This window comes from Vulpes lagopus, chromosome 11 (genome assembly GCF_018345385.1).
Source record: "Vulpes lagopus strain Blue_001 chromosome 11, ASM1834538v1, whole genome shotgun sequence".
Taxonomy (NCBI): domain Eukaryota; kingdom Metazoa; phylum Chordata; class Mammalia; order Carnivora; family Canidae; genus Vulpes; species Vulpes lagopus.
Window position 1 is genome coordinate 107,944,237 of NC_054834.1, and position 13,352 is coordinate 107,957,588.

Sequence of the window (13,352 nt, forward strand, 5' to 3'; positions counted from 1 at the left end):
ATTCCATTTTCTGCTTCTATAATTTGACTATTTTAAGGGCATCATATAAATGAACCATACAGTGTTTATTCCTCTTTCCTTAAATCTTTAACCACTGAAGACCCTAGGCCTGGAACTTTTTTTGCTTGAAGCTTTTAACAACATATTTATCTTCTTTAGTCTATATGGAGATTTTTAAGCTATTTATTCTCAAGTGAGATTTGATAGTTTCTATCCTTCAAAAAATTTATCCATTTTACACAAATTGTCAAACTTATTTTTATAAAATAATTCACATTTCTCTTATTTTCCTTTTAAAAGACTGAGAATCTATAATGACGTCCTCTCTCTCATCAATGATATGGGTAATTTTGTCTTATTTGGCTTTTTTCTCTTTGGTTGTAACAGATGTTGATCACAGTCATTAATCTTCCCAGAGAAACAGAATTTTGTTTCTTCAGGTTTTTTTTTCCCATTTCATTGATATGCACATATGCACTTTGATCTTCATTGTCTGCTGTCTTGTGATTACTTTGGGGTCTAATATGTTTTTCTTTATCTCATTTCTTAAGATGGAAGTTTATAGTATTGTCTTGAGATCTATCTTTGATTCTAATTACTTAGTGCTATAAGTTCCTATATAAGCATTCTTTAGCTCCATTGACCACATTTTTTTTTTCACTTAGCTTAAAATACCTTAAAATTTCTATTGTTTCTTCCTTGGCCCATGGGTTTTCAGGATTATGTACTTTAATTTTCAAATATTTTTATATTTTCTAGATATTATTTTATTATTTATTTCTAATTTAATTCCACTGTGTTCAAAGAACATACTTTTTTATGATGAATAATTTAGTATTTTTGGACATGCATGATGGCCCAGAATATTGTGTCTATCTCAGTATTTGTCCATTACATATCCTACTGTAGGGGAACAGTGTTTATGGATGTCAACTCATCAACAGGGTATACTCTACACTGCTAATATTTATGTTTCTTTCTCTAGAGAGTCTGAAATAAGTATTGTCAGTTTTAAAGGAGTCCCCGTAGCTTCACTGGGCTTAAGAACCATAGGCGAATGCTGGGCTCATTCTTGACTACACCATTGTACTATCTTGAGAGGGGTTTTCCCTTTGACCCTACAGATTTAGTGATGGTTTTGGGCAACAGAGGAAGAGACAATAGTAGCAGCAAAGTCATTCTATAGGGTCCTAGTGAGTCATCATCTTTTAAGAGCATGGAATCCAGTATGCCATATGGTGACTGCTCTTCCTCCATGTGAGCAAAGAACCAACAGGCCTGTATATTGAGAGGATGAGTCTTTCCTTGAGCACTCTGTAAAGCAAGAGTCAGCCAACTTGGTCACAGCAGGGTTGTTCTGTTTTTGTTTTTTTCTTTAAAGTTATTTTAAAAAATTTCAATGACATATCTTTTTTCTTTGAGCATCTGTAATTAAGTCTCCAAATTTGTTAGGATTTTTCTATGTCTTTCAAGAGTACAGAACTTCTGTTTAATTTTTTCCTGTTTCTGTCCACTTTTCTTCTCAGTTTTTAAATATTTGACTCGAGGTTAAATTCTGGTTGCTTTTATATGCCCAAATGTTTGCTGGGCCCATGTAAGTTAGCTTGGTATTTTGCATCACAAGATCCCTTTGCTTCATATATGCTTTTGCCAGGGATGGGGTGGGGTAGGGAATGTTTATCGGCTAAAATAGTTGGACTCTGAGTGCTTTTCTGCGGCTTTGTGTGGAGCTATGTGGAGACTGCTTCTGTCTCTCTGCCTGAATAATGCTGGTAGTTTGGAGTAGAGCTCACCAAATTCTTATTTGAAGAGTTAATGTAGTAAACTGTACTTTCTTCACCAGATGGCCTTTTGAGGACGGTATGTGTGTGCCCTTCAAATATCTTTTGTTTACTTTTGACTTCCACAAAGTTAAAATTTTCCCCAGATTTCTTTTCCTTTACATGCAGTCTCCAGTTTACTTTTTTTTTTTACCTTCCTGTCTCCGAAACTGCTTCCTCAACTCTCATTTGTATTTTTCTTCTCCAGCTTTATTGAGATACAATTGACATATAACATGGTGTAAATTTAAGTCACACAAAGTGTTAATCTGATACATTTCTACCTTGCAAAACGAAGACCAGAGTAGCGCTTGCTAACTCTGCCATCACCATTGAATCCTGTAATTATTATTTCTTTCATGGTGAGAACATTAAATATATACTCTCTTGCTAACTTTCAAGTATACAATATGGTATTGTTAACTATAATCAATCTTGCTGTACATGAGATCCCCAGAACTTATTCATCACTTAAATAGAAGTTTGTACCTTTGACCGACACCTCCCTATTTCCCCCGTCCCCAAATCCAGGCAACCATCATTTTTCTGTCAATTTCTAGGAGTTTGGCTTTTTTTGATTCCACATATAAGTGATATCATACAGTATTTGTCTTCGTCTGGTTTATGTCACTTTGAGTAACGCCTTCCAAGTCCACCCATGTTGTTGGAGATAGCAGAATTTTCTTAGTTCACATTGCTGAATACTATTCCAGGGCGTGGGTGCGCACACACGTGTGTGTGTGTGTGTGTGTCTCACATCTTTATCCACTCATCCATAGATGGACTTAGGTTGTTTCCATTTCTTGACTACTGTGATTAATGCTGCAATGAACATGGGAATGTAGAGATCTCCTTGAGATCCTGCTTTCAATTCCTTTGGATAAATTCCCAGGAGAGGGAATGCTAAATCATTCCCTTCATTGTTTGGTGATCTGTGAGTTTCTTGAACTCAGAGATCTAAACCTTTCCCTTTGGAAGCTGTGAGCCATTATTTGTTGAAACAAGCTTTCGGACCTATCCCTTTCTCTCTCTCTCTTTGCCTTAAACTCCAATAATTAGCAAATTATTTCTTGTGCAGGTGTTCCATGGATCACACAGGCTTTCCTTACTCTTTCATTCTTTGTTGTTGTTGTTCTCCTTTGACAGGAAAACTTCAAAGTTCCTGTCTTTTAACTCAAAGATTGTTTCTTCTGCTTGATTCATTCTTTTGATGCTTTCTACTGCATTTGTCATTTCACCCATCTTATTCTTCAGCTTCAGAATTTCTGTGTGGTTCTTTTTCATGATTTCTGTCTCTTTTATAAATGTCTCATTGTGTGTGTGTGTGTGTGTCTTCCTGATTGTGTTGAATCACCTTTCTCCATTTCCTTGGAGCTCACTGAGTTTCCTTAAAACAGTTATTTTGATTTTTTTATTGCATAAATCACAGATTTCCATGTTTTTATAATTGGTTACTGGAAGATTATTGTGACCCTTTGGTGGTATCATGTTTCTTTGATTTTTCATGTTCCTTGAAGTTCTGCGTTGCTCTCCTCACACTTGAAGAAGCAGTCACCTCCTGCAGTCTTCACTAACTGCCTCTGGAAGAAACCCCTCCCATCATCGCTGTTGAGTATTCTGATGCTTTCTCAGATCTACCATGGATACAGCTGATCCACAATTCCTGCTCCCTCTTGTGGAAAAATTCTTAAGCTTGTAGGCCTTCTCTTAACCCTACGCTGAGGTTGAGTGCTCACGGCGCTCATGCTTTGGTCTCCCCGGGCCTGCAGATGACTGCCAGCGTTCTGTGAGTGTTCATTAGCTGTCTGCCCAAACCTTACTCCCATGACCACCACTGGGAGTGCACCCAGGGAGCCAACCACAGAGTGGGAGGGCGTGTCAGAGGCAAGCCAAGGGCTTGGGATGCTTATGGGCCAGTTGGCTGAGCCTACAGGCAAGGAATCCCCAGCGGCTCATACATATATTTCTTGATAAAGTTCTTGATACAGTTAGTAAGGTCTGTGCCCCTTTAATGCCCTTTGAGAGTCCTATCTGCCGCTCTCTCTGCCCCTTCCCACTACCCAGTACTGCACCCCATGAACCAGTACTCAGGATGGGGTGAAAGCAGTGAGTCTCTTTGGCAGTATTTTACACAGTTTGAGAAGCCTGGAGCTCACTCACATCCTCTTACTTCCCCCAGGGGAGAAATCACAGACCAAGAAGAATTCTCTTGCTCCTAAACTGTGCCATCTTGGGGAAAGAGTGATGCCATAAATTATACTGTTCTTCTAACCCTCTCCAATGAGTCCAAACTTGTACCTTTTGCCCCAACAGTGTTCTAGAGCTTCCCCATTGGAAACCTTCCACAAAGGCTTCCTGTTCCATTGGTGATTATTAAGGCAATATCTTCCTAGACTATGGCTGAAAAAGGCTAGAACTGACTCATAGGCTGCTGCAAAGTCCACAGTCAGAACTGATGTCTAAATGCCGATTACTCAATACATCCGTTGGTGGACTACTCCCAGGTCCCTTGGCATATGGTGCTGGATCCCACAGCATCCAAAAAGGCACTTTTGTTGGATGGATGCTAAATGATTGGGGAAGGGGAGAAGAGAGACACATGAACAAGGGACATCTAAATTAGCCATGATGATGTCACTACCCATCACCCCTCCACACAGACATGCACTTTTAAATACCTGTTTATAGTTATCACTGAACTTTCAGAAAATTTTTTCAGTATTTTACACTTTGAGTTGACTCTTTTTCTCTAGGTTATTTTAGTCTCAATTTCCTATTCTCTCTTCCAGTGAAGTTTTCTCTCCTCAACTCTACACAAGACCTTGAAGTATGAGCTGAAGAAGTAGTTCTGATAGAAAACTTGGTTTTTCATACTTACAAGAATTTGTGATTTGCATATTTGTGTGGTTTATTTGCTCTTTTTTTGTTCCTTGTAGCTAGTGAAAAAAGTATGGAGAGATTTAGATTTAGTTAACTATCATTACTTTAATTTTTCAAAATGATTAATTTTGAAACAAAATGTTATACAGAGAAAGTAAGTTAGATTTTGATTTTTTTATTTAAAAAAAAAAATAGGTTGGGGCACCTGGGTGGCTCAGTCAGTTAAGGGTCTGCCTTTGGCTCAGGTCACGATCCCAGGGTCCTGGGACCAAGTCCCACATCAGGCTCCTTGCTCAGTGGGAAGTCTGCTTCTCCCTCTCCCCTCTCCCCTCTCCCCTCTCCCCTCTCCCCTCTCCCCTCTCCCCTCATGCTTTCTTTCTCTCAAATAAATAAAACCTTAAAAATAATAAAGTGATAGGTTCTTATTCTCCTAGTGCCAGAAGAAACTAGTGACTCTTATTTGGCAATAACCGTATGTTGATCCAGAATCAATTTCAGACCATTTTACATCAGTCCCCATACCTATTTTTCATATAAAAAATAAAGAAAATTTTGAATATCAATTTGCAAACACTCCTGTTTTGCTTTGTTTTTTAATGTTTGCCAGACTCCTTAATCTATATTCCCCCAAACTCTATACGAAATCAGCTGTAGGTTTTCTGGGAGGACACTGAACCTTCGAAGTTTAGCCCTTCATCCTTATCAAGCAATGAATTCAGTGTTTTTGTTTGAGATATTAAGAAGTGGTTTAACCAACCTCCCATAATATTTGGTAAATCATAAAGTTTGAGTAACATTTAAAGTCTGTTATGTAAACACCAACCTCAAATTTCATTAATTATATAGGCAAATGTGTTGTATGTAAAGCTAATTTCTATAGCCCACATTTATGTATCTCTTCCTAATCCAATGACTCAGTAAAGATTATTTCCTAATCCTTTCTAAAATTTTATTAATACATTCTCCACTTCTGGGTCATTACCTCTACAGCTTCACCCACCACTACCAATAATTCTCAAAAAAATCTGAAGGTCTGAAGTGTCAACTGACTACCGTCTCAAATTCAGTTTTCACTCATAGATTGCCCTGGATGTCTCAAGAGCCCTAAAAACTCAGCATATCTAAAACTAAAATCATCTTTTTCATTAAACTTGCCACTCTTTCTGAAATCTCATTTTTTAATTCTATTCTAGCCCCACCCATCATTAGACATAAAATTTTATTCATGATCATGATTTTTCCTCCTTTCCCCTCATTCTTCAGTTGCTAAGTAGAGATTTTAGTTCTTCAGTGTGTGTCATGAACATTCCTCCCTTTATATTCTCTCTTCCATGGCTGTCAATCAGAGTCCAATTACTCCTTACTTGTTCTAATTCTTACTTCTAATTAGTCTTTTCTCTCCCCCACACTTTATTTCTTACAAGCCAGTCTCTAGAGTTATTTCCAGCAAATATTGCTCAGATCAAAACATTTTCTTACTCAGAACTTCAATGGTTCTTCAAAGTAAACTTTTTAGCAGACTCTCAAGACACCTCATAATTTAAGTAAAATTCTTCTTTTCCCAGAATTTGCCCTGTGCACATATACCCTGCACATAATTTATCTTTTAGCTGAATCAGGCTATCATTCTCTAAATTAGTTCTTTAATATTTCCACAATTTCTCATGTAATTATCTCCTTTGAAATATTATGACTTTTTATTACCACCTTTTAAAACTATCAAAAACTATTTTTAAGGCCCAATTCAGTTTTCCATTAATTCTCCCTCATCCAAAAGTTATCTCTCATTTCTGTCTCACAGTTATTATTTTTTTAATTGAGGTATCATTGACACAACATTATATCAGTTTCCAGTGTACAACATAATGATTCTATAATTGTGTATATTGTGAAAAGATCATCACAATAATTCTTGCCAATATCTCTCATTATACAGAGTTGCAAAAATCTTTTTCTTGTGATAGGAACTTTTACAATCTATTGTCTCAGCAACTTTCAAATATGCAATATGGTATTTATTAACTATACTCACCCTGCTGTACATTACATCATCATGACTTATATATTTTAAAACTGAAACTCTGTACCTTTTCACTCCGTTCAATCCATTTTGCCTACTCACCACTCCCTACCTCTGACAGTCACCAAGCTGTTCTCTGTAATTGTGAGCTTGGGTTTGTTGGTTTAAGATTTCACATGTAAGTGAGATCATAAGGTATTTGTCTTTGTCTGACTTACTTAACATAGCATAATGCCCCCAATGGTTTTGTTTTCTACAGCAACCATTGTCTATCTCTATTGTTTTTATAATGCATGCCTTATATAAATGAAAGGCATTAGTAATAATATAGTGGGACAAGATGTACCTCTCTTTGCACTCAAATCTGAACCAACTGAGAGTCAAAGTAATCAGCTATGGAAATTAAAATATCAATTTTATTAACAATCAGTCAAGGTTGGAAGAAATAACATATCTTTGACCAAGTGAGCTCTCTGATACTGATCTCCACGATTAGACAAATATTTATCTAGTTTCACATGTAGAGTAGGAAGGAGGCTGTGGTCCTTTAAATCTCATGCCACAAAGAGACAAAGCAGATTACATGCTCTCTGCTAAAAGCCAGCTAACCAGGAAGAAGAAAAGAGGAAAGGGGTTGGCTTAAATTATTTAATATAATTTTTCTTAAGTTATGAATAAAATAGGTGTTCATCCTCTCTTGCAAAAGAATGAGTGATGGTATGGGAAGAAGGTAGAAGGTTGACCCAAGTGGAGCTCCCTTTACACGGAAGCAGCAGCAGTGGGGGAGGAATTCATTCTCCACCTCACAAAATGGTGCTCCTTTTTGTTTTTTAATGTGTGTGATCATTCAAAAGCATAATTAACATTAAAATTATTAATACCATGTTAAAGTTCAGGTGGCACCAATTAAACAATCTAGAGTAAAAAAAAGTTAAATTTTTAAAAATTCATAGTCTGTCATATTGAAATCATTTTTAAATCAATAACCATGTATTAAATATATTCTTGTCAAGAGTGTCTAAGTCTTTAAATTCCATAACCTATTGCCTTAAAAGAGAAATGGCACACTATTTGCCTTTCACAGAAAACTAAATTGGAAACTATCAGTGCTTGAGATGTTTGAAGACCAGACCATCTGAATGTGAATTTAAGGTGTTCCCACAAGTTATAAATCAATTATAAAACTTTATAAGCAATAATAAAACTGACTAGAATTAGGTTTGATTTGCCCGGATTGGATAAGTCATTGAGGGACTGGAATTTTATCACTACCATTATCTTTCTTTTGAAAATATCAATTCAATATACAAACTGGGTAAAGAGAAAAGCTCAAGAGTCCTGCTATTCAAAATGGTGCTCTTGAAGATCAACATTGGCATCTAAGGGGCTCATCAGAAATATACTTTTAGGCCCTACTCCAACTCATTAAATTAGAGTCTACATTTTCCTAAGATCCTAGGTGATTGGTTGTACCATAAACTTTTGAAAAGTACAGAAAGTCTTAGTTAGCAGAGATGATATCCTGGGAATGCCTTTTTCTGAAAGCAGAAGGCTAGGGTTTCCTGATATACTTTCTCACAAAACCATCAGTTTTCTAAGAGAACCAAGTCTGTGGGGCACCTGGGTGGCTCAGTCAGTTAAGCATCTGCCTTCAGATCAGGCCATGATTCCAGGGTCCTGGGATCAAGCCCAAATCAGGCTCCCTGCTCAGAGGAGAGTCTCTTTCTCCCTCTCCCTCTCCCCTTTACTCATGCTCTTTCTCTCTCTCAAATAAATAAAAACTCTAAGAGAACCAAGTCTGTAATTCACAGTAAATAGAGCTAAACATTAATGTCTTTTTTAAAAAATAAAAAAGATTTTATGTATTTATTCATGAGAGACACAGAGAGAAGCAGAGACACAGGCAGAAGGAGAAGTAGGTTCCCTGCAGGGGGCCCGATGCGGGACTCGATCCCAGGACCCCTGGGTCACGCCCTGAGCACAAGGCAGATGCTCAACCACTGAGCCACCCAGGTGTCCCAACATCAATGTCTTCTTAAGACATCAATCATAAGGAAAAAAAAACCATAATTTTGGGGGGTACCATCTGTTATCTTCTATATCCTGCTCCAAGTCCACCTAGGTTTTATATTCAAAAGGCAAGGAGACCATGCCTTATTTATGTGTTACTAAGTGGGTGTTTAGTAAATATCTATAGAACGTCCATGAGAAGGAGTAATTTCCCATAGTGAACAGCAAATTGCACTGGAGGATCTCTAGTAGTCTTTCTAAATCTAAGACTTTATGACTTAAAGAACATTATCTGTATTTATAACCTTTGACATGTAAACACATGGTGTTACATTCATATTTATATAATGGAAATAAGTGAGGAAAACATAAAGGTCTCTTCTCTAGTCTATAACTTGGCATTACCCTTTTCATTGATACCAGTTAGCTGAACTGTTGAGAATATAATCAAATATAAATGAGCCAGCCTCCTAACGTACATATCTAACTAATTAAAATCACTTTTTCTGATTACAGCCCTGTGAAGCCCCCAATCTACCTTTCATCCCAGTGCCTAGGGTTCACACTTTGGGGGAGGTATTAAGTACTTCCTCATATTGTTTCCACCCTAGTCTTCTCCAGGCATTGGACAACTGACCAGTGTCCTAGGCGTGTCAGTGAAGACAAAGAACTAGTTTGCTAACATTTAGGCTTTGTCATAGTCATTTGCTACCTTACAGAAGTATTGAATTTTGTTATTTGAGATATACCAGAACCCAAAGCATCTCAGGGCTCTAACATTCTTCAACTAAAACTTCAAAAGCAAATATCTACAGAAAATTACCTAGCAAGATCCTTTCAGGTTTCTATCTTCTTCGCTGTTATTTTAGATGGATGCTGTTATTTGGTTTGTTTGTTGATATCTCAAAATCTCTATGATGACTTCTTTGTGGATTAGCATAAGAAAAGTAGACATGCTATTATGAGGAAAACACTGGAGATGCAAACCAACAGACTTAACTCTAAAGAACAAACTGGTGGTTACCAGTGGGGAGTTAGGCAGGGGATGCGTTGAGTGGGTGATGGGAATTAAAGAGGGCACTTGTGATGAGGAATGGGTATTTTATTATCTGTTAAATCACTAAATTCTGCGCCTGAAACTAATATCACACTGTATGTCCACCAACTGAAATTTAAATAAAAATTAAAAAAAAAAAACAACCACCCTGGTGCTATGGAATATACTTGTACTGAACTAACAAGTTAGCATTTTTCCTGCCATCAGGGAGTAATAGATTTCACTCTAGGAAGAAAAGGTGACCTTTAACATTAGAAGAGCAGAAAAAAAACTTGAAAGTGAAGTGGATAGGCTTTAAAATATTCTGCTTCAGCAGATAGAACACTCATTTTATATAAGGATCACATTTTATGATCCAAAAGGATGTTTAGATCTAAATTTTGTTTAGTCTATGAGTCATTGCTTTTAAAATGTTTCAGTATTGTGATGATGAAATATTTAGTACTCCAATTATCTTTTTACTATTAATGTCTGGACATTAATTAGGTGGTAAATTAATAAAGATTAATTTGCATTGTTTTTATTTCAATAAGTAAAGCACAAAAATAATTTTACCTGTTTTTATATTTATACTATAATCCTTAATCTCTCAATTACAGAAAGTACTTTTCATTTAAAAAATGTTGAATTTGACAATAAATTACTTTTCATGAGACTTGGCTTTCATCAAAAAAAAATCTGGGTATTTTTTTCTGCTTTTGTTTTAAAAATACACCATAAAAAGAATCAGGAGGCAGAAACAAAAGTACAATCGAAGGGAAACAACAGAAGGAAGATTTTACTTTATCTCTTGAATTCTAGATAAGTCTCAGGAATTCAAGCATAAGGACATGGATGGATTACAGAGAAACAGAATCCCCATCACACTAGTGCTCAGGGAATTGAGGGTCGGGGGAAAGTTGTTCTTTGCAGGCACTTTGCAATTTGTTAGTTCTTTTGAGATATATAGGCTTTCTGTCAGACTTTTATAAGCTTTTCTTTATACATAAAAATTTGGCAAAAAGTTTCTGTGTGTGTGGTTGTGTAAGTTTCAAGAAGTGTTAGAAGCAAAAAAAAAAAAAATACAAAGAAGAAAATGACAAATTTCAGTGTGAATCAGCATCATGAAAAAAAAAATCAACTAATTTAGTCAGCCTACTAGTTTCAATTATTTGCGCCTGCTTTCAGAGGTAAGGCAGGTGTTTGGGCAAGATCCCAGTAGCAGTTGCTGAAGGGGGAGGCTGACAGACACATGAACTCACTGAGTATTTGTATGAAATTGTTGTATGAAAACAACAAAGATGACAACTTTTTGTTAATCTGTTCAATGACTACGACCATGTCCTTTATAGTTTTCTTGGCTATGAGCAGAATTGGCCTGCGAGGCCCAACCCCAAAGAGTTCACATACGAGGATTAGAATACTAAGAGTCAAAAAGCCAAGCAATCCATCATGTCTAAAAACATAAAACTATTATCTTTTTTTTTTTTTACCTAAAATAGATGAAAATTTGATGATTACCATGATAATATAAGTTTATGGAATAAAGAGTAAAGTCTAAATCTATCATTTTACAATAGGAAGGAAATAGAGACTCTAGAGTATTATTGTCACAGGTTGGGTTCACCAGAAGCAGGTGCTTAAAAGAAGTTTGGAGGGAAAGATGGCTTATTAGGGATGAACGTCTACAAAAAGAACAAGGAGAAAGCAGTATTTGGCAGAAGCAGCAGCTGAACTACAGTGTAGGTGCCACAGAGCCAGCTCCGGTCAAGAGCAAGTATCACCATCAAAGGTCCCCAGGACAGACTGAAATGGCTTGGCTTGCCCACCCATCTTACTTAGTCAAGGGATATGGGCTGCTCAGAAGGGTGTGACTCAAGTACAGTAAAGCAGCTCTCTACAGCCCAGCCAATGGGGAGATCGGGCTTCCGTGAAAGCCAGAGGTTGCCTCCTCACTGCACCCCTGCATCTGGAGAGTGAGTCCTCCTTTGAGGACCTGGGCAGTATACCCCTTGTGTCTACTGCACCAAGACCAAAATTCAGTTCCCCAGAGGAATCCTTGTCTAGGACTTCATATTATAAAGATAATTTATACTTATTTTCCTTCATAGTGGGGAAAAAGACTGAGAAAAGAAATATATTTTATATGATTTTCCCCGAAGGCGATCACAAATGAAATGCATCAAAGAGTCAGATAAAATTGATTCATTTGACAAACCAAATCACCTACAAAGAAGGTATTAACAAAATCAAGGAATACTTGTTTTATCTAAGATGTTGAATTTTGAAAAAATAGTCTTGAAATATAGCACAGAAGATCATTAATGTAACAAAATATAATTTGAGTTTCTTACTAAATATTAATCAACATGGAAAAATACCTATCTGAACAGTGAGAAATGTGTTTAACGTCACAGAACTTCCTCCTTTCTAACACTGCAAGGATAGAAAAATGGGTGATGGATTAATAATACGTGAGCTTATCTTTCAAGAACTCACAGTATAATGCAAGAGAGAAGACACATTAAGAGCTAAATGACACTAGAATACAATCACTACGTCTGGAAACATGAGTGCTGAGGAATCATCTCGCCCAGGCTTAGGGTGGGATAGTCTGAGGACATCAAGAAAGACACTGAAGGAAAGGAAAGCTCTCCCAGCTCTTAGCATTCCCACCCTTAGTTGTCAACCACCAGACAAAGAACAGAGGGTTTGTTTGTTTGTTTGTTTGTTTGTTTGTTTATAGAGGGAAAGCACACAAGGGAGGGGTGAAGGGCAGGGAGAGAGTCTTAAGCAGGCTCCATGCCCAGTACAGAACCCAACATGAGGCTCAACTTCAAAACCCCGAGATCATGACCTGAGCTGAAATCACGAGTCAGATGCTTAATCGACCGAGCCACCGAGGTGCCCCATAGAGGGCTCATCTTTAATGAAATGCAGAAAATCATCTGAGGAATTCTAATGCTTCTATTGTAAATACTAGCACCCCAAAGTAAAGCTCTGTTCATCCTATCATTAGGGTCCACATGTGAAGGAGAAACCTGATTGTCCTCATGCCCCACGCAAGTCATAAACCTACCTCAACAGTCAAAATCCCAACTCATGGAATAAAACCACATACACACAGAGTAAATTCTATCTTCTTTTTTTTTTTTAATATGAATAGATGAGGAGTCATTAGTATATAAGGAAAACCAAGAGGATATAAGACAAAGATAAAATGAAAAACTAACTCCAGGGAAGGAAAGAGAAAGAAAGTATAATTCATATTCTCAAAGAAGGTTGAGAAACTATTATTTCCATAAATAAAGAATGAGATTCTTAGAAAGGAAAACAATCACATAATAAGAAAGAATGTGAGGAGAGTTCTAGTACCTGAAATGTAAAATGTCAGAGGGAGGCCAGAAAATCCCAGGAAATGTCTCAGAACATAGTTCAAAAAGGCAAAGAGACAAAACGAGGAAAATCACATAGAGGATTAATTCAGGGGGGTCAACACTCATTTGTAAGAATTCTAAAAACAGAAAGAATCAATAGAAGAAAATGCAGAAATAATAGGGTATATTTCTTGGCACTAAAGAAAAAT